The sequence below is a fragment of the Octodon degus genome, unplaced genomic scaffold (genome assembly GCF_000260255.1).
Source record: "Octodon degus isolate 3935 unplaced genomic scaffold, OctDeg1.0 scaffold00238, whole genome shotgun sequence".
Taxonomy (NCBI): domain Eukaryota; kingdom Metazoa; phylum Chordata; class Mammalia; order Rodentia; family Octodontidae; genus Octodon; species Octodon degus.
Window position 1 is genome coordinate 1256589 of NW_004524814.1, and position 22971 is coordinate 1279559.

At 39.4% G+C, this 22971-nt stretch overlaps 1 protein-coding gene across 1 annotated transcript in view; it reads right to left on the minus strand.

Annotated features, from left to right (window-relative positions):
- Positions 1–22971, minus strand: part of Lhfpl2 (LHFPL tetraspan subfamily member 2) — a 160148-nt gene that overhangs the window by 57606 nt on the left and 79571 nt on the right. Inside the window, exon 2 of the mRNA XM_004645735.2 lies at positions 16924–16981. The gene's annotated coding sequence lies outside the window, so the exon portion shown is untranslated. The remainder of the gene's footprint in view (positions 1–16923; positions 16982–22971) is intronic.

Sequence of the window (22971 nt, forward strand, 5' to 3'; positions counted from 1 at the left end):
GGATTAGGTAAATCCAACAACATGCTGTATACAAGAAACACATTTAACTCATAAAGACATTCATAGGCTGAAAGTCAAAGGATGGAACACAATACTACATGCCCCAGTACCTCAGAAAAAAGCAGGGGTAGCAATCCTATTCTCAGACAGTCTCAACTTCAAACTAATTTAAAGATAACAATATGAGATGTATTATCCTTTGTTACCCTCATATTATCTTGTTTTGAAATTTTTTGTTTTTCTTTTTAAAATTAAAAAAACCAAACAAACAAACTTCAGTTTTATTTACCTATCCTTCAAGTCTGGGCTGGCCTTGTGATTCATTTTCAGTAACAGAATGTGACAGAGTGTGATGTAAGTTACAGAACCTCAGATTCAAGGAGCTCAGGCAGCTTCCATTTTCATCCCCTTAAAACATGGTTCAAGACCTCCAGGTAAGGAAGTCAGTCCAGTGCAGGAGGCTGGCAGAGTGTGGCCACAGGCAGCACCCACTTCCCTGTTCATAATATCACTATATATTTTGGATCTTATTTACCCAGGCAGCTTCTCACACTAGTGAGACAATGTTTACACATGTGGGTCTAACTTCACTTACAAGTATGTTCTCAAGTTGCACCCATTTACCTATAAAACTCTCAAGTTGATTTTTCTTTATGGCTGAGTAGTATAGTATTCCACTACATTAAAAAAAAACACATCTTTTTAAATCCATTCCTCAGTCGATGGGCATCTAGGTCATTTCGAAGATTAGCTATATCACAAATGATGCTGTTATAAACATGGGTGTACATATATCACTATGGTACAATGTCTTTAATTCTTCTTAGAAGATACCCTAGTTTTTTGAAGAATTTCCACACTAATTTCCACAGTGGTTGCATCAGTCTACACTCCCAATAGTGGAAAAGAGTTCCCTCCTTATAGCCCCACCAGAATTTATTATTGGTTGATTTCTTGACAATAGCCATTCTTTCCAGGGTGAGAGGGAGTATCAGTATTGTTTTAGACCCCAGTTCTCGATGGAAGAGTTAAAAAGGATCTGTACCCACTGACTGCATCTGTGTCAGACTGACATGAGTTCTAGGACATGCTTAACAGTCCCTCTGAGAACAAAAGGATCCTAAGACACATGCTAAATTTTGTACCCTATCCTTGAAGAGCCATAGCCCTTCAATATTTTGAGCATACTTTATAACATTGAAGCCTCTTCAATAAAAATTAATCTTGTTTAGCTGTTTGATCAAAAGCAAGTTAAGTTCATAAAAGTGGAGGAAGACCATTTCCAGCAATACCTTTTTGGAAAAAGTTTAACATACTTTGTCTTGTGTCTGATGAAATATCCCATGTTTCCGAAATATCCTCTAATAGAAGTAGTACACAATGTGGCAAGTCCTGCGGTTATCAAACTGGACACTAGTTACCTCTCAGGTAACTACATATGAATATACTTCCAATCAAAATCATCTTTTTTTTGGTGGGGGAGGGTCTATAAGGTCTCACTTCTAGATTGGACTCATAGTGATCCACTTGTTTACAGCCTCCCAAGAGCTAGGATGATAGGCTACTATGCCCAGTCTCAATCTCTGTCTTAGCATGCCCTGGGGGCGGGGCTGGCACGGTAGGTTGAGAGTGAACCCCCAGCCCCTGCATCTGCTTGCAGGTGCTTTAATCTGCTGAGCTATTTGGCCAGCCCTTTGAAATCACTTTGGTTGGACTTGGAATTGTGACACAAAAAGTTCTTTCCTCCTCTCCTCTCCCCTTCCTTCCCTTCCCCTTCCTTCCTTCCTTCCTTCCTTCCTTCCTTCCTTCCTTCCTTCCAGTAAATATTTTAAGCACTAACAGAAGTCTTGACAAGAGTAAAACCAACAGAAGCCAACTTTTTTTCCACAAGAAGCCAATAAGCAACTAAAATTAACCACTCTACTTACTTCCTATTGGCCACCAATATGTAGTCTCTCATTTAATTTTTTGTTTAACTGAACAGAAAATATTCCTCCATCCTCTAAACCAGGTTCTCTATTGGCAGCTTTCTATAACCATGATACAGGAAAAATTATAATACTCTGGTTTTGAGACCGTGGTAGTACTGAGAGTGGATGAAACTTCATATGGGAAGGGCCAAATCAAATTAAGGACTTGGGTTTATGATGAGAGCAGTTACAAGATAAAAACAGGTAAGAGCAGTCTCCCCAAATTCAGAAGCCATGATCTGGTGCATGGAGAAGCATGCCAATATACAGTGAAGGCACGATGAAACCTGGATGCTAAATGCAAGACTATATAATACTCTATTTACTTGTACTTGGGAGACTGATTGACAAGGGGTATAGAAAAGGAACTATTTTATTTTCATCTAGCTGCTGGAACAATTTATTAGAATTGATTATTCTTATATTCATTTGCTGAAGGGTAGTGATTCACCCAAAGATATCTAACAGCCAGTGACCAGTTTAGTAAACTAGACTTAAGATAGGTCAGAATTTTTGTTTCTTTGCAGTGCTAAAAACCTAAGGCCTCAAATATTAGGCAATTACTCTACCACTAAACTATCTTCCACCCTGGTGTGAAATATTCTTAAGTCTATCTTATGGTATGAATTCATCAGAGAATCATATCCTGGAAGCCTGGTTGTGATTTCAAAAGACATAACAAAAGTGAGTCTACAAAGGAATGGGGAATTCCAATGAAAAAGAAAACAGTCTATAAATGATAAAAGGAAGGAAGTGGAGATTCCTAAGGGAGAAGAAACTGAGTACACTGGGCCAGCGAGATAGCTCAGGGGTATAAAGTGCCTGCTTAGGCAGCTGGAAGGGACTACTGTTCGATCCCCAGCACCACGTGCCACACCAGCCCCACCCTCAGGGCAGGCTGAGCTTGCCAAAAATTGAATAAAAATTTAAAAAAAGAAAAGAAAGAAAGAAATTGAGTACATTGGTCAGTCTAAGAAACAAGGGGACTGCTTTGAGAGTTTTATAGAAAAGCCATTTGGAAAACCTCTATAAAAATGGAGGAACACAAAATCTTGTGTGTAGTTTATTGTTATTGCTGTTGTTTTATTTTGCCTTTTTTTTTTTCTGAACCAGGGATTGAACTCAGGCCCTTGCACTTGTCAGGCAAGCGCTTATTCTACTGAGCTATCTCCCCAGCCCTTATTTTATCTTTTTGCAGTGGTGGGAATGGAACCCTGGGCCTCATGCACGTCAGCACTGCCAGGCTTCATCTCCAGCCCTTATGTGCAGTCCTGAATTTAAGTAGCAAGAGCTCAGTAAGTCCAGGGTTGGCGAGATTGTAAGTGACCTGCCTACTTCAGGGTTTCTAGAGAAGGTTCTGGGAGTCATGCTCAGCCCCTGCTCCTTATTAACTCTGAGCAATGACTCTAGGACCTGGACACCATGTTGAGCTTTGTTCCCCTCTACCAAAGTAACTACACCCTCAGAAACAAAGGCAAAGACAACAACAAAAGAGATTTAGCTGCATAATGTAATCAGGGGGAAAGCCTGATACCAGCTTATTACTTTGTTTCCTTTCGCAATGTACTAAAAGATTCTACAAGCCCCGCAAGGATGGCTAACAGCACCAACACTAATGCTGTGTGGTAACTACTGCAGGAAAGAGAAAGAATTAGGAAAAAATAAGAACAATCAATACTTACACTATTAAATACAGATACAGAACACTTGGTGCTGCTGGAAGAATAGAAAATACATGATACAGGGTAAACAATATATTTTATTTACGCACCTACAATATTTAAATGGCAATGGAATACCCATCTCTGACAAAACTAAACAAAAAAAAGGGGATAAGATAACAAAATGAAGGACCATTTTGTATCTGTATATACAAAATAGTTAGGATAGATAAACAGCTACTTTCTCTTAATTCAATGAGAAGAAAGATTTGTACTAATAGTGTTTGGACAGGATATCATGTCTGCATCTTGTACTATGAATAACTGCTATGAAAACAACAATATGCAATGTACTAATTATTGAAACTGTGCTACTAATCAGTTTTGAAACTGTCTCATTGCTATTTGTTTCTCAATTAAATTAATAAAAAAGAAGGCCATTAGTAGACTTAAAAAATTCTTAAGCTTGGTTTTATTCATTTGATTGTACCTTTAAAACAGCAATGAAATAAGAGTCATATATACACAAAAATAATAATATATTTTATGCATAATATTGATCATCTGAATAAAGCATGTGAGTTTCCCCTTTGACAACACATTCCTGGGCCATACTGCCTCACTAAATAGCTGATTGGTACTGAATGTTGGGGTCACTACCAAAAGGCTAAACCTTTAAAACTTTGAAAGAAGATAATATGGGTTCTCTGAGCTCCACTCATCATATTGGACTCTAAATTATTTCTACAATGGCAAGAGGCTTGGTGGGAGGGCCGGGGTGATGGCTCAGTAGAATAAGTGCTTCCCTGGCAAGCACAAGGGTCTGAGTTCAATCCCCGGTTCAGGAAAAAAAAAAAAAAAAAAAAGATGTTCTGTGGGGACTTGAATATGAGCCAAAAGAAATGATCTGGCCACAAACAGTATATATTTTTAACATTTGTATGAAACAGTGAAAACATATAAAAAAGTTCCTCAGAAAATCAAAAGCTGACCTCTCCTGCCTTTCCAGTCACCCCAAACCACTCCCTGCTTCCTCTGACCACACTTCCATGCCTTGTCACTTCCACCCACATTCTTCTCTCCCTCTCATCCTTTACCACAGCTGGTCATCTTCAAACCCAATTCAAATATCACAGCTCTGGAATGACAACTGCCCCAACTGGCAGAATTATTGTTTCTTCCTCTGTTCCCAACATGATTAGCTTACTATGTGGCATGGACTTCTCTGCCCACTCTTGACGAGACAGAGCTGTTACTGGATAGGCAATTGTCCTTCTCTTTGCTGGCTCAGCATCACACATCATGCCAATATCTCCAAGTGACTAGATGCCAATCACCAGATCTTACGACTTTATTCCTCAAATGACAGAAATGGAACAGTTGACAGGCTATCAGGATGTTTTCCATGTTAACGTGTGTCAACAAGGCTTTGACATTAGTACAATAGACAGAAACAGGAAGAAAAGAGCACAGAAGGATTCTTTTTTTAAGGTCCACTAACAGTGCTTGGTTCCACTTTCTTTCCTTCCCAGGAATTTCCCCATGTAATAAAGGTAGCTCTGTTTAGACTTGGCTGGCCACAGATTTCCGACAGTTTTGTTTTTTTCCAGATCTGAGTGCTTGGAAAAAATGCCATAATTTCCTTATGGGCCTCATTATACTGTAGGATGATTAGCACTGAGGAAACATCCCTAAAATGAGGCTGGACAATCCAGTTGTTCTGTTTAATACCCTAATATTTTGTCAGCATTTGTTATAAGGTATGTGTCATTTTACAAACTTTGAGACAATTCTCAGAGATATTCCTTACAGTCTCCTTCCTTGCTTTAGGATTCATGGCATGTGCTTTCAAGAACCCAACCTAAGAAATGTATAAAACTAAACTAACTTGATACTAGTCAGGGAAGGCAGGCCAAAGGGATGTCCCAACTTCAGGTGTAGAAAATATTCTTCGTGCAACAAAACCCTGTCATGGTATGTCCATGCTGAAGAAACTTTCTGTGTCAGCATCACGGTGGGCCTCATAGCCTCGGTAAGGAAAGTGAGCTGTCATGAATCTCTGGGAATTACTGTGTTTTATGTATCCTAAAGCAGATTGGATTTCAAGAGCTAGTTCCAACTTCCACAGTATTAAATTTCCTTTTATTCTTTCCAGTAACATATTTCTAATAAGTTTAAAAAAATTACTCCCAGGAAAGTATACTTTGCTATCTTAATAAAGTCTTCCAATCCTTAGGAGATAAGCCATCATATTTTCATTCTCAAAAATATTAATTCTATTCCCTCAAAGAATCTTATGAAAATATTTGTATTTTGGGCCTGAGTTCCTTAGGAGGTAAGTAAAAATCTAGCTAATCAAGAATAATTCCAGTATTATCTAAAACAATACATACTAGAATATGGAACTAAGACTCACAGGAAAAATGTCAAGCCCTCAGAGCAAAAGGTCTCTGTATAAAAAGTACTGTCCAGAGGCTCTCACTTCACTAACAGGGTGTGTGTGGCTTTAAATCAAGTAAGTAGGTAAAAAAACCCCAAGTTTCTACAAATGGCAACTTAATAAATGAAGATTCACTACACACAAAGAATCAGAGATTTAATTAAAATAGCACACCTTCTAAAATAACACCTTTGGCTTATTTTACAGAAAACTGATTTATCATTTGGTAAATAATGATGTCCTTGAACTTAAATAATGATAAGGAGTCAACAAAAGCACCTGACTACATATATACATTCACTCATCCAGAAAATGAAACCTAGACACACAAGACAGGAGGAAAAGGGATGCAGGTAAAGGGAAGAATTACAGGGTCATTATAGACCATGCTGCATTAGAAGTGTCAGGGGACATCAGGGAAAGATGCCCATGGGACATCTGACTTTATGGGTCTGCTGCCCAGAAGAGAGGTATGGTCTAGGGATGTCCAGACTGTGGAAAGCAGCTGAGGCCATACAGTGGGCAACACTGGTCAGAGAATACAAGGAGACAAGTCAGAGAAAGGGCCAAGACTACCTATAAACAATGATTAAGGAGCACACAAAGGCAGATTGAAAGTCCTACCAAGAGGAGGAGAAATGGATAAATAGCCCTTTATGAGGTCAATGAACACTTTATTCTGAGCCAATGCTTGTGTTTATTCCTTCTGACAATAGGAGCTGTAGCTGGCCTTCTAATATCTTCTAACATACCCCATTGGCCAAGGAGTATTAGAAGTATCAGGGCAGATGAAGGTGAACATGGGGTGCTCATAAGGTCTGGGTAAGGTGGGACCAGAGTACTCACTGGACAGGCATGCTTTCCAGTGGCAGCAGACACAACCAAGATGACACATGAGAACTTCAGCTGCGGTCTCTGACATGTTTGTGATGAGTTTCCCCGCAACTGTAGTACAATATTGCATATAATTAACAGCTACTTAGCAGACACTACATGTGAAGTTATGCATTCCAATAAATCTTTCTAGGAAAATGAGACAAAGCTATAATTGTCACAGTTATCACCATAATAAAGACAATTACACTTGAATATGAGACCCCTAACAAACAATTCGCAAAAGGGAAACTACAAAAAGGTACTTAGTTTATGAAAAACATTCAATTTTATTAATAATAAAAGCTCAAGGGCCAGGAATGTAGCTCAGCAGCTTAAGTGCCTGCCTGGCCGGCACAAGGTCTCAAGTTCAACCTCCGCTACCACAAAATAAATAAATAAATAAATAAATAAATAAATAAATAAATAATTAATAAACTCAAAAGTTTCCCCAGAGGGTTAAAGGAGAAAGGCTGCAATCCAGAAGGGATATGAAGAAGAGAATTTAATGGCAGTTGTCTTCTGCCACGGCCCCCACTCCTCACCAACTGTAACATAACAGGGATCTGCAAACAGCGGTCTTTGCACCAAGCACAGCTACTGCCTATTTCTGTAAACAAAAACTAGTTGGTTGATTGACTGATTGATTCATTAATTGATTAACTAAAGGTTTCAGAAGACAAAAAAGTAACAACATAAAGTCAACATAATTACAAAAAGAGACACTCGTAGAAACTTTAGCCATCAGATGACTCCTAAAATGACAAGATTTTTACCCTGTATCCTTATACTTTCCTACATGAATGTAAATTTTTGATAGCTGAGGAGGGGATATATATACTATGCACATCTCTGGCAATTCTAATCCAGTCACAATAATAAATATGTGAGGGCTGCCACATGGCTTCAGGAAGGTACCTATGTCAAGCAGCGCTAAGGAAGAGTAAAGTGTAAAGGGCAGGTGAAAACCATCCTCTCTCTGAGTTATGTAGCTGTTATATACAAACATATAACACAGACTATCACAGCAACTGAGGAAAGGGTTTTCCACAGTGACTGTTTCTGCAACCTCCTCTCACCAAAACACCTGCTAATACCTACATAGATAGATTAAAATGTACCTGATGTAGGGGATAAGTGGCTCAAACTGATGTCCTTGACCTTAAATAATGATAACCAGTCAACAAAAGCACCTGACTACTGTCCTGTCTGTGTCTTTCCAATCCAAAGTCACTCCATGACTGTCAGGAAGAAAATGGATTGGACTTTAACTGAATCAATGGTGCAGTCTGAAAATGAGAAAGGAATGAGAAATGTGGTGAAGCAACAAGAGGGCAGCAGCTCTTTCTCAGAGACACACTGGGCTTCTCACACCAATAAAGATGACCTGAGCCGTGATGATTTGACTATGTGCAGAGAACAATTTGCATTGAATCAGGTCAATCTCCAAGTGCACCTGAGCTTAGGAAGCAGTCTGGAGAGTTCTGCACAGACTGTTCTGGGAAGGTACTGGAAGGAGGAGAGACTCGAGGGGACTTACAAGTTGCATGGCACCCTTGCCCTAGGATGCATGGTGAATGGCCAGGCCCTGGCTGAAGGGTGGTGGTGCTGGCAGTACCTGAAAGGCAGGACCGCTGTATAACTACTGGTTTCAACCACCACGCAAACATTATTGTGGTGACTTCATTAATCCAAAAGGGAAAGCAGATTAAATAAGTAGAAGGCAATTTCCGTTAGGATGTCATGCTGAAGTTTCAAAGAACAGATAAAGTATGGATTTATGAAGCAGGATCTAAGAACTTCAAAGGTAGACTACTGCCCTTTTTAGTGGCATGTAGAGACTGTTGTCATTTGGCATAAACATTTTTAAAGAATACTAAATAACATGTTTATACTATTCCAATGGTAACAAGTTTCATATAAAAGCATGTGTGCATTTTACAATAATGATGAAGGGTCAGAGCCACACCATCCTGTGCATAATCATGCAGCTAAGTTCAGTTAATTTTCTTTTCAAGGGGCAATTTTAAAGAGCAGATCATTAAAGTAAAAAGCTCCTTAGATGAGGATCATGAGAATTTCTCCATGCAGACAGAATGACAACAGGAATACCCACTGGAACCAAATATCCCTGCTGAAGGATTTACAGAGAGCCTTCTTTGCAGACTTCAGCATCTGACCACAATACCATTACACTTTCATTATTATGAGATTGTGAAGGGCCCCATGAACACATCCCATCAAATCGAGGGCTAGAAGTCTCTGTGCAACAATCCCTCAGATGGAGGTCAGAAGGCACAGGAATGTGAGCACTCACCACAGCACCCAAAAGAGCTACTTTCCCTGAGGGGTGAATATCCTCTTAAATTCTCAGCTTCTCCTCCTCTCTCTTGAGTAGGTGACTGTTCCTCTTCTCAAAAGAAGTGGGGCCATGACACGAGAATTCTTTTAACATCTATGCCTTGTACTTGAAGCTTCCCTATGGCAAACCCACCCTCCACATGCCAAAGCCTTGCCACTACTCCTGTCCAAAGCCTTAGGCCTCTGCCTCCCTTGACTGGGCTTTCTCAGTTAGCTGTAGCCCTACCCATCCTATTCTTCTAGGCCTCCTTCTAAGCCCTACTGCTTCTTGCCAGACATCTTCCTCCTCCCTTGTCTCTTGGCCTCTGATCATGTGGATTTGGTTCAAATTGATATTCCTATCATCAATCCAGCTACATAAATACATGCCCATGATCCTGAGCTTAATGTGGGATTTCACATCTCTGCCTATCTTCATGGCTTTGCAAATGATAAGTGATCATTCTCTCAAAACTTTGTTATAAATTGAAAGTTATATTTAAGCCCATATTCATTCTTCCACTTGTCCAACATTAAATGAATATGTATCAGGCACTTTGCTGGGTATCCTGTAACCTACACCCATAGTGTTCTCTTCAGAAAGTCACAGGACCAGCTCTGCAGTCTAACCATCATGTGTTCACCATCCATTCAACTGATAGGCATTGAACACCCATGTGTCAGACACTGTATTGGGCACTGCAGATATACCAACAAATTCAGACCTACACTCATGAAGTCTACAGCCGCTCAAGGGAAACAATTTGCCATAGAAAGAGAATGCTTCTATGAGCTAGAGCCCTCAGGACTCTGTTACAGCTATGATTCTTACCAGAAGATAGACAGGTTGCCAATATTCAGCCAATAAAAATAAAAAAGAAATAGAGATTGCATGCACTTTAATTCCTTAATTATACAACACTGACTTGTGTTTGCCACACCTTGAAAATCACTATCTTTATCATTTTCCTATTCAGAGACCAAATATCTAGTCCAATATACTCTTAGCAAAGAGAGAGATATTATATTCTCTTTTTAATTACCTCCTTACTTTTAATAAGTACCTCCCCATTGATGATATAATAAATTCTATTTTGTGATACTGAAAGTCAAAAACATCAGAATAACTATAAAAGGGAAAGTTGCATTTATTTAGCTAAAGATTCTCCATGAAATTTGAGGTGGTTTTCATTTAATTTGACATGTTAATTCCTGAACACAGCTGGCAACACTGGCAGGCAGACTCACACATCTGCTCAGCCAGGAGTAAGGCTAGCAACATGCTCACCACAGCACTGCCTAAAGGAGTGCAGGTGCACACTGTAGACCAAGTGCTACTCACAACAGCAGGAGCGGATAAGGAAAGTGCCTGGTGTTCACCAGCACCACAATGCAGAACCAGAGAGGACAGGTAATCTCAGCACCATCACCCTGTAAGGACACAGCCAAGACACAAACTCACACCAGTAAGATGCTGAATTAAATACCCACTGCCACTCAGAGTGCATTTAAGGCTCTCTCAGGGTGTGGAGGTGAACATAAAGCTGACCTTACCCACATCGTCTCTGCATTTTTCATTCCTGTATTTGTGACAAGCATCTAGCCAGCAACCATCCCCTTGGGAATATGTCTCTCTATCCCCAATACTGCTAGACTAGAATGCAAATTCCCTCTGGGCATGTAAGTCATTTTCTTGTAGATAACAGTTCCTAAACTGACCTTCTCGGGTATGGCAAAATGTGATTTATAGCATGGTTCTACATCAAATGCCATGGAAATAGTGTCCAGAGCATGTCTTACAGGATATCTGTGAGGTGGAAGACTAAAAGTACTCTCTGCTCTATACTTTTATAGGGTGCTGAGGCAAAGGACCACAGGAAAAGATTTCAAAATTGTACCAGACTGTGTCACTTAAGGATTAGGGAACACATCTGCTAGGTGTTTTGCTTTCCACATTTTGCCTTTTTTTTTTTTTTTTTTTTTTCTGTAAAGTGGTACTGGGGGTTGAACTCAGGGCCTTCACACTGAGCTATGTGGCTGGGCTTCATTTAATTTTTTCTTTTCTTTTTCCTTTTCTTTTTTGAAACAGTATTTCATCAAGTTGTCCAGACTGGGCTTGAACTTGCGATCCTGCTGCCTCAGCCTCCTATAGTACAGAGATTCAGGGAGTGCACTATTATGTCTGCCCCAGCTCCAATTTTGAATATTTTTTTCATAATTTTATTGATAAACAAATAGCAATGAGACAGTTTCAAATCAAATTGCTAGGACATTTTCAATAATTAACACACTGCATACATTCTTCTTAGTGGTTAATTACTGTACAAGATGCAGACATGATATCCTATCTACAAACACCATTAGAACAAATCATTCTATTCATTAAAAGAATGTAACTATATATCTATCCTAACCACTTTGCATACACAGATACAAAATGGACATTTGTCTGTATACCCTTTTTTTGTTAAGTTCCGTTATTTGAATATTATAGGTGTGTAAACTCAGCAAAATATTCTAAAAGAGTCCAGTAGCCCATAATAGCATTGGGTCTTCTGTTTAACTGGCAATGTCAGAAATTGTTGACCTGAGTACCCCACAGCTCAACATAACAGCATGGCTTTACTTCCTATATTTCGTCTTCATACTTTTCTACTGGATGGTTAAGACCAAGGTAAAGCAGGACCTATGCAACAAGAGTTGTAGCTTTTTGGTCTGAGAAGGTCAGTGAAATCCCCTCAGGATTTATCCTGAGATCCTGTACCTCAGATTGTAGAATTTTTGTCAGTGTCAGCCATGTGGATGAGTCACGGCCATTGCTTGGCAATTTTGAATATTTTTAAAAAATTCTTTAAACTTATTAATTGGCAGATTGTGAACAAATCCCTGAAGAAAAAAAAATTCACTTTTATATTCTTTACAAACTACTGTATAAAATACTATTTTACTTAATAGATTAGAAACTATCCACTTCTTTTGAAGGACCTCCTAGAGAAGAGCTATTCAATGAAAGTAACATTGTGAGTCCTGTGTAGCATGTATGTACGTATGTATGTGTGTATTTATTTATTTAGTTAATGTATTTGCTACAGGGTCTACAGGGTCTCACTATGTAGATTGGACTAGTAGTGATTTTCCTGTTTTCAGTCTCCCAAGTGCTGGGATTACAGGTGCGTGCCACCATACCCAGTTTCAGTCACCATCTCAGTGCACCCCGGGGGCAGGGCTGGCACTGCAGGCTGGGGATCAAACCCCAGCCACTGTGTACTTCCTAAGCAGGAGCTTTAGTCCACTGAGCTATCTGGCCAACCCTTCCATGTAGTATTTTAAATTTTTAGTAACAGTGGGGAAACGAAGCTAGATATGGTAGTACCTGCATATAATTCTAGCCACTCAGAAGGCTGAGGCATGAAGATCAAAGTCTGAGCTCAGCCTGGGTAATGTAGCAAGACTCTCACAAAATATAATTTTAACAGGGATGAGGAGATAGCTTAGTGGCGGAGCACTTGCCTAAGATGAGCAAGGCCCTACAGGAAAATAATTTTAGCATATTCAACTCAAAATATCTAAAATAAAATAATTTTGACATGTAATCCACATAAATTGCTATGTAGACATTTATATTATTTTTCTAACACTCATACTTTAAGGTTGGCTATGTCCCTGGCATTTGCAGCATATCATAATGTGCTACAACATTCTCACTGGAAATAATTCATCTGGCCTAACCACTGTAAAATTTACAGTTAAACAAGTAAATATGCATGCCCACATTGTTCTAAATATGCTTATATGTTTTCCAATAAGTGAATTGTCAGTTTTACATTTTTAATAAAATAAAAATTCAGTGTATCAACAGCCCTCGCCACCTTCCCAGTGCTCCACATTGGCAACAGAGATGAAGCAGGTCAGATAAGAGTACCTGTAAAAGAGGCCTGTCTCTTGCCTCAGGAGGAAAACGCACCATTTCCCAAGGAATAAAACCCCTAGTTGGGCTGCCCACAGTCTAATCAGATTATCCTTGTTGGTTAAAATTAACATAACTTTGCATAAGAGCCAGTTTAACAAGCCAAAGTTGGAACCATGGTTATGTTCGTGCAATCCTCCGCTTCCTTTCTTGTATCCTGATGAATTTATGAGACTATTTACTAAACAAGGTACTAGTTGTTAGCTCCCCATACCCTACTTTATATCCAGTCATCTTCAACTTTCCTCAAAAGCTGTGAGACAGAGGACAGCTAGTGAGCCTGTCAGTAACACCGTCAAGGTCACACTCCTAATGAGAAGGGGTGCAGCCAGAACTCAAATCCAAAGTGTGAAGAGATTAAGATGTCAGTAGAAGTCCACTCAACACCAACATTCATGCTTTTCAAACCTTTCCCACAGCTCTCTCAGAGGAAGGAGGCAGAAGAGAGCTGCTGCCTTGGCCATCTACCAAGGAGACTGGGAGTGAAAGGTTTCCTGAGAGGTACAGCAAGAGATCCCAGGACAGTACCTTGGCCTCTACCTCTGGTGACCCTGCCCAGCATCCAAGAGACAGTCAGAGAGTCCTCTTTTCCAGCTGGAGCCATGGAGGGTACAGTAGAGAAGAAAAAGAAGGTTCCTCCTGTGCCAGAAATCCTTACAAAAAAGTGAAGACATTTCACAGAGCTGAAGATAAAGCGCCTGAGAAAGAAGTTTGCCCAGAAGACACTTCGCAAGGTGAGGAGGAAGCTCATCTATGAAAAAGGCAGGCACTATTATAAGGAGTACAGACAGATGTACAGAACTGAGATCCGAATGGCTAGGACAGTGAGAAAAGCTGACAACTTCTATGTCCCTGCAGAGCCCAAATTGGCACTTGTCCTCCAGATCAGGGGTATCAGTGGTGTGAGCCCAAAGGTCCGCAAGGTGTTGCAGCTTCTTCGTCTTCGCCAAATCTTCAACGGTACCCTCGTTAAGCTCAACAAGGCTTCAATTAACATGCTGATAATTGTGCAGTCATAAAGTGCATGGGGCACCCAAACCTGAAGCCAGTGAATGAACTAATATACAAATGTGGCTATGGCAAAATCAGTAAGAAGCGAATTGCCTCAACAGATAATTCATTGATTACTCGATCTTTTGGTAAATATGGAATCATCTGCATGGAGGATCTGATTTATAAGATCTATACTGTTGGAAAACGCTTCAAAGAGGCAAATAACTTCTGTGGCTGTTCAAGTTATCATCTCCATGAGGTGGAATGAAGAAAAAGACCACCTATTTTGTGGAAGGTGGAGATGCTGGAAATAGGGAAGACTAGATTAACAGGCTTATTAGAAGGATGAACTAAGGTATTTACCACAGTGTTTTTATGATTTGGTCAGTTAAAAAAGTATCTGTTTCCAAATTAAAATGGAAAAAAAAAAAGAGACAGGCAGAAATATTTGTTTACTGTTTCACCTACACACCTGTTCCTTTTTACCTAGGTCAAGCTTCCAAAGCACTTGAAAAGGAAGAGATTCTCCACAAGTAAAGAAACAGCTTCCTAGGGTACGGAAATCTGCCTTAAGTCAGAACCCATAGGCTTCTCAGCTGGGACCCCAGCCCACATTTGTTCAACAAGGGGGTCAACTGCTAGGGAGCAGCCTGTCAACACTCTCTTCAAAATGCAAGTACTGGTCTGAGGAGATAGCTCAGTGGTCTAAGCGCCTGCCTGGCAATCACAAGGACCTGGTTTCGATCCCCTATACCACATGCTGTGCCAGCCCTGCTCCAAGCCAACCACTGAGACTGGGTGTGGTGGTGCATGCCTGTAATCCCAGCACTGGGGAGGCTGAGACAGGAGGATCACTATGAATCCAAGTTGTATAATGAGACTCTGTACCAAATAGATAAATAAATAAATAAAACAGATTTATAATTTTTTAGAAAATTCAATTATTATGCCCAAGAGAAACCTTCTACCATATGGATACAAGGCATATAACAAGTGTTTGTTTGTTTGTTTGTTTGTATGCATTATTTGGGATTGAACCGTGGGCTTTCCCCAGACCTTTTTTATTTTTTATTTTGAAACAGAATTTTGCTGGTCACTCAAGCTGGGCTCAAACTTGTGATCCTCCTGCCTCAGGCTCCCAGAGTGTAGGGTCCTGTTTCATATAAATACTCAAGCAGACAGTGTCTCTGAGGGAAATTCATACCCTCTCTCATGGCACAGACACATGTCTGTTGAATCTTCACTTTGTAGACCGATATGAGCAAATCTCTAAATTCCAAGCCTTGTTGCCTAGCCAAGAGGCACCTGAAAGTGGATCTACACAACGCATGGCACAGTGCTGCTGTTAGGCAAATTTATGAAGGCGTCAGAATACTTTTTTCAGAAATATCACATGTAATAAATCCCTTACTTTCAAAATACAGGGACCGTGGAGATGGCTCAGTAGAATAAAGGTTCCCTGGCAAGCACAAGGGCCTATGTTCAATCCCTGGTTCCGCAAAAAAAAAAAAAAAAAAAAGAACAAAATACAGGAAAGCTATGTATCTTTTCTTAATTATGAGAAAATCAGTTTCTTCTACTCCAACTAAATAAGTACTAGGCAGATATTTCAATGCTATCCTGATTAGTCTGCTCAGGACAGAACTCACCTTGGGTCAGGCCTACCTTTCCCATGAGAAGGAACTTTGCTCAAACAACTTCATAACTCACAAGCGTCTACAGTCCCATTAAAGAAAAAGGCTCACCTTCACCAGCACTGGTTGCTAGAATGACTTAATAAGACTTGAGAATTCAGTAATCCAAAAATGTAACATAAAAACAAATTTTCCTTCTCCCCAAATCTGTAACCCCGAAAGGTAACCTTTCTACAGACCAGACAGCACTGTGCAGTGCTCTGAATATATCCCGGATGCACGGCAGGCCTTCCCCAGCAGATGGTCAGTTGGTCCAGAACGCATCCCACACCCTGCTTCCTTGGTCTGAGCTCATCCCTGAGTTTTTAACAAAGCCATAAACCTGGCCAAATATCCTCTCCTTTTAAGAAGCAGAGAGGGTCACAATCTTTAGGCACAATTATAATACTTAACTGGCCACTGCCTTGATTGGCTTAAATGCACATTGTAGGTGATTATTTAGCCCCTACTACTGATATTTTCCAAAAGTGACCTTTATAAATTAAAATTTAATTAGTTCATAATAAAACACATCATAGTTAACTGTTTCCTAATCATTTTGGCAATCCTTCTGCATGGCCTATCATCAAGTAATTAAAGTGGGTAACTCCAATTAGACATTTCTACTTCTTTCTGAGAGAAATTATAAGAAATGGTGAAATGTTCCACAAAGAAACTATAAAGGAAAGACAACTTTAGGTCTTCTGTATCCATTATACAGAGCTCCAAAACTTGTTCATGAATGTGGATGGAAAAAAAGCATGTCAAAACTAAAGTACAGAAACAACACCATTAACTCTAACACCATGTACAAAGCTTCCCCAAATCCTTTACCACATTGATGCATGTTCATCCAAGAAGTGTTCACAGCCCCCAAGACAACAAGTTCCTACCATGTAGGTTCCAAAAGTATGAAATGCTGTGCCTTTCTCAAGAAGCTGCCACACACAGGGAAGATGTCTCCAAACAACACCAATGACAAAGGCATCTGATTTCATTTACTCACCTATTTCTGCCTGCAGCGATCCTGGGAAATCTCACTGAACAACTTCAGAAAATGCTACCTGGAGAAGCAAATTGAACAAAAGTTTAGTTTTGGAACTAAGACAACTTATCATGCAATTTTATCTCATTAAAGTAAGTACTATTTCTTTAAATATTGGTTCCCAGGTCAATAGTTCAACTTATATTAGAACATAGCCACTCCTTCCTGACAATACTGATTCAGAGTCCAAATTGCTCTTGAGGGAGGGAGGGTAAGAAGAAGGGAGGGAGGGAGGGAGGGAGAAAAAGACAGACACAGAGACATGGGGGTGGTGGGGGGAGGGAGGGAGAGAGAGAGAGAGGGAGAGGGAGAGAGAGAGAGAGAGAGAGAGAGAGAGAGAGAGAGAGAGAGAGAGAGAGAGAGAGACACACACACCAGGGAATGTGGAGTTCATGCTGCACCTTAATTACATCTTTTCCTTTCCCTTCACAAAGATCAACTTGAAAATACACATCTATGACACCATGTTATGAACAGCCATAAAAGACTAGATCCAGGAATAAATTAAGGAATTAAGTATGAAATTATGAAAAGAGAAACTATCCTAACAGCACTTTTTATCTGTTTCACTTACTCTGTTAACTTATTTAAAGCTGTTAAAAATATCAAAAACTGAAGAAATAGGAAAATGGCCACGAAGACTGCAACAGTAAAAAACTGAGAAAATTTTATTTAATGATTTGTTTATTCAAAAATTACATATTTTGGTGGTTTCAAAGTGTTTTAAGTAACCTTTAGAAAATGATAAGCCTTTTAGTACACTCATAAAATAGACAATCCAGAAATAGCTTTAAAATATTATGTGTAAATGGAACAAATTTCTAGTATAACACAGCACAGTTCCCATTTATTGAAAACATATTATGCATTTGGGACTGTCTGAAGTGCTGTAATTTTTTCAGACAAGTACTATCTCTATCAACAGATGATGTCAAATGGGGTCAAGAACATCCCCCCACACTACACAGCTCCAGAGCTCCTGAATACAGTATCATATTCATGCTGCCTGTGGAGTCTTGCTCTGGAGAGCACACCTTCCACCCACAGAGAGAACCCATCATCTCCTGGAATAGGATCCTGACGTTTCTGAATGTGTAACTCTACAAAAGAAATCATACAGCAGGTACGATTAGCTATTTGTTTTTCCATATGTCAAAGTAATTTCTTCATTTAAAAATAATTAGGCTAGTAATACTACTTATAACATTGTACATGGGTAAATGCATACAAATAACTCAAGATATATTAAAAACATCATTAGAGGGCTGGGGAGATAGCTCAGCAGTCGAAGTACCTGCCTGGCAAGCATAAGGACCTGAGTTCAATTCCTGGTATTGCAATCCGTGCTAACCTAAGAACCCCGGGCGGGCCGTGCCAGCCACCGAAACCAGGCATGGCGGTTCACGCCTGTAATCCCAGCACTGGAGAGGCTGAGACAGGAGGATCACTACAAGTCTGAACTGCATAGTGAGACCCTGTATCAAATAAAGAAATAAAAATTTTTAAAAATCATTTACAAGACATATGTTTAATCACATATGAGGTGGATCAAACAGAAAACATTACGAATTTCAATAACTAAACAGAAAACCAGAAAAAGTCTTCATGCCCCTTTTCCATGTGGAAGTTTCAAATTGGGACTGACAATGAAATTTGTAACAGTGAGCTACATGTAACCACACTTATAGCTAGGTAACTATTTAATTTCCAAATAGTTCTGAAAATCTAGTAGGTAAACTAAAAGTTCCTCTGGCTAAATAATTATGCTATCTTAGCGATAAATATGAAGATACTATATAATAGTAATTGGCTTTTACATTATAAAAACAAATACCTAAAAGAAGCCAAACTCATAAAGTCTTTTTTTACAATAGCCTAGGGAAGCCATGATTTTTTTTTTTTCTTAAATGGTTCTCTGTAAGCTAATTGCTACCTAAATTCTAAGGATTCCCTACAAATATTTTTATGTGGTATGCTTTCTATAAAATGAACCATTTTAAGGGTTATAATGAATGGATCTGATACAGTTTCTGATAAACATTTTGTTACTCTTAAAAGCTAAATAAGTCACAGAAATACTTGAATCTTATCACTGTTCAAAAATCAGGGTTGAGAAGATAGCTCAGTGGAATAAGCGCTTGCCTGGCAAGTGCAGGGTTCTGAGTTCAATCCCTGGTACCACAAAAAAAAAAAAAAAAAAAATCAAAGGTAACATTTTTTTTTTCCTTTTTTACATACCATAAAAACAAAACTTTTGACAAAGACAGATCCTAAGACTCTCACAAGACTACAGAAAGTAGTGTGGTACATTATTCCTCCCTACAGTTTTTTAAGCTCACATGCATGGTAAAAAATTTCCTAGAATAAATAAATATGACACAAAGCTCTGAAGAAAAAAGACATTTAGGAATAAATTCTCGGTATCATGATTAAGCTTTTTTCTGACAAAGCAACCACTGAAATCAGAAAGAACAAATAAACTAATTCTGTTACTGGCTTTGGTTGGTAAATAGTTTTATTCTTTTTTTAAATTTTTTTTATTTTAGGGAAGTGTCTACAGGGTATTCAGGGTCTTACTACTACATCAAACTCCTAGTGATCCGCCTGTTTACAGCCTCCCAAGAGCTGGGATTACTGGCATGATCCACCATGCCCAGTCTCAATTGCCCTCTCAGCATGCCCCAGGGGCAGGGCTGGCACTGCAAGCCTGGGGATCGAACCCCCGGGCCCTGCCCCTGTTTGCAGGTGCTTTAATCTGCCGAGCTACTTGACTGGCCCTAAAATTTTTATTCTTTAAAAAAAGCTATTTCCAAAAATTACTTAAAATATAGTCAGCCAAAGAGCCTTCAAAAACTCACAAAAGAAATACTTAATGTATTAGGATAAACTGTCAGGCACTGTTGTATGTACTTGGTAGGAATTAGCTCCTTTACTTCTCACAAAAGGCCTAAGAAGATACTGCAGTTATCCCCATCTGAAAGATGAGGAAGCAGGTACAGAGATGTTTAAAGAACTTTTCAAGAGCTACATGGCTCACAACAGTGTTATATTATATTACCATAGCTGAGCTTAACAATTATAAATGCAGATGGAGACGAGAACTTCAATCTCATTTTAAATCTGAGGAAAAGTGCTATTCTAAGGAGTATAGACTGTCTCAGTCACACTTCTAATCAGTACCAAGGGTTAAGAACAGAACCCAGGGTATCCACCTCTGAGGAAAAAGGCTGTTTCTGCATACGCCTACTTTTGGGTTACGGTCTCTAAATCCATGTAGAGTGTGTGGTACCTTTCATCACTGCGATGACACTTCAGGATCCTCCCACGAGTGCTACAAGTGTAGCCCAGACCAAGGCATTAGCACACCTCTGTGTTGTCAGTTTTCCATGTCTTCATTTCATGGTTGTTACACACACAGATTGGTATAAAAACTAGAAATACTTGTCTTCATTATTTGTCATTTTTTCACCTTTACTTTTGTATCTATCTTATTAGTTTGCTTGGTAATTTAAATTTTTATAGCCCAATAAATGCAGGTGTTTCCTATTTTAGTAAGGATTCTCAATACAATTGAAACCAGTGTTTTTGCACAATATGGAGTTTAAAAGTTTTTACTATCCATTCATCTCCATTTGTGTTACACGCCCCCAGCCCCACTTCCACAGGCAAGAAGAAAAACAATAACTGCCTTTTGTGCCTCAGTGCAGTGCCCACATGAAGGGTACCAGCGCTTACTCACTGAACTGAATTGCAGAAAACAGGAAAAAGTTTCTCAATTACAAATTTGTCCAGCTGGGATCATTTCAAATTGCTCTGTAAAACTAGAATGAAGGAGTGAAGAGTTACAAGGATAAAATTCAGTTTAGTTTTTTTAAAGCTCTGTAACAAACTGAGTTGTCCAACCACAGTTCAGTTTCCTCTGTAAGGCAGCTGCTCTGACCACACAACCACAGGACAAAGTCTCAGTAGCTATCTTGGACCACGGAGAGTCCTTTCCTGAAACCCAAGATGTCTCACTCCTTCCATCCAGGGCACTTTCCAGTTCCTTTTTCTCATATGATCTATCCTATGAGTACAAATGGCTAGGGTGTGCTGGAGACAGACATTTATCACTCCCAACTTTCAGCCTAGGAACTTGAGCAACTTAAACTGAGTCACACAGTTAGTGAGTGCGAGAAGTTGGACCTCACTAGGATTTCTGACTCCCAAGGCATTTCCAGCTTGTTGCAGGTAATTTCTACAACAACCAAAAAACATGATGTTTTGGACCATTATATCTATTATCACAGGCAGGTGAGAGGAGAGGCCCCAAAGTATGGAGGCGAATACCAAAGGAGATTAGCTAATGACAAAACCTCTGAGGAGTTCTACTACTCTCACAAGCCACCCTTTCTAGCTCATGAACAAGAGTTCATTATAATTTCATTAGGAATGTTCTCTAAGGCTCTGTTTACATGAGTCAACAGAAAGAATCGTTATCCAAATTCTACTTTTACTGTGCTTTGTTGATACAACATATGCTTAAGGAAGTGTGCCCTTCAAGGGCAGTCTGTGGCAATAGAATAAATACAATGAGCAGTGTCCTACTTCTATATTCAAAGTATGGATTGTGGTTCAAGGCTAAGCTGGTAGTTATTAAAGAAAAAAAGGTCACTTAAACATATTTTCTCACAATTAGCCAGTACAGCCTCACACTTATATCTGACAACAATAGTTTAACAGAAATGGGTCAGTCATTCAAAGACTGCTGAAACCTGTAAGTTTTTTTCAAGGAAAGACACAAAAGTGTCAAATTTCAAGAACCTGTCTACCAAGCACAGAAGGTGGCAGGCTGCCAAAGGCTGGGCTGCTTTCACTCACATGAAATGCTGGGAACTTGAATCTCTTATATTGCCTGCCCTGCTGCTCAGCCACAGTGGTGAATGACTCAATTTCAACTTTCCAAAGACCTCATGAACTGTAAGTCACATGCTGGTAATCACGAAAGTGTCCTTTTACATTTAGGATGGAAAAACTCCTTGATTCAAACATTATCACATTGACACTGGACCTATTATAGAGTAAGCTTCAAATATGTTATTTGGGCACAACAAAATAGCCTAACAAGTTTTCAGCAACAAGTCAGACAATTACACTGAATTTAACATGCAATATTTGCACATCAAAACATTGCTAGTGTTATTTACACAGAGTTGGCACCATGTTCACTCACATAATTGTGATTCCTTTCCCAATATTTAGTTATAAATGCACAGAACCACGTTCCTTGAAAACAAAAGTAATTTTAGCTTACTGTTCTCTGTATCTCTTACATATAACATGGCAAAGAACCGTTCATAAATGTTTACTGAATAAACAATGAATGAGTGCATTAAGAGCATGACATATCAGCCAGAGAAAGCAGGTTGGGAAAGACAGAAACACTGAATTAGTAAGAGTGAAGAAAATCATAAAGCAAGCACGACTGCAGGAATTCCTGGATGAGAAGACAGACTGGAGGCAGACATGAATCAGCAGCAAAGGAGCACAGGGGTAACATGTTGCACAATGCAGGGGAACTCAAGGGTGTGTTTCCAGAATACCAGTGTCTATTCAGACCTTCCTCCATGAGCTACTGCCTACAATAGTCTCAGCCATGCTGGAGGAGAATGATGGGAAAATGTGCATAATTAAGAGCTCTTTAAACAATCTGATAAACTTCCAGACAACAATGACTTAACATTCTGGTCTCTTAACTGTGAATATAGGTATGTGGTCATTTTACAAGATGAACATTTCTATAAATACTGGTTGGGCACCAGCAATACATAAACCTCATCAAAGACTTCAAATAATTGTTCAAGGACAAGAGACTTAAGATGGACAGACCTACTTTGTAACAGGCAGGCAAGAGGGCAGAGTGAGTACTATGGACTGACTGTAAGTGGTGAAGACCTCTCTGATACTCTGTCTCCATCTCCCCCTCCTCTCTCTCTCTCTCTCTCTCTCTCTCTCTCTCTCTCTCTCTCT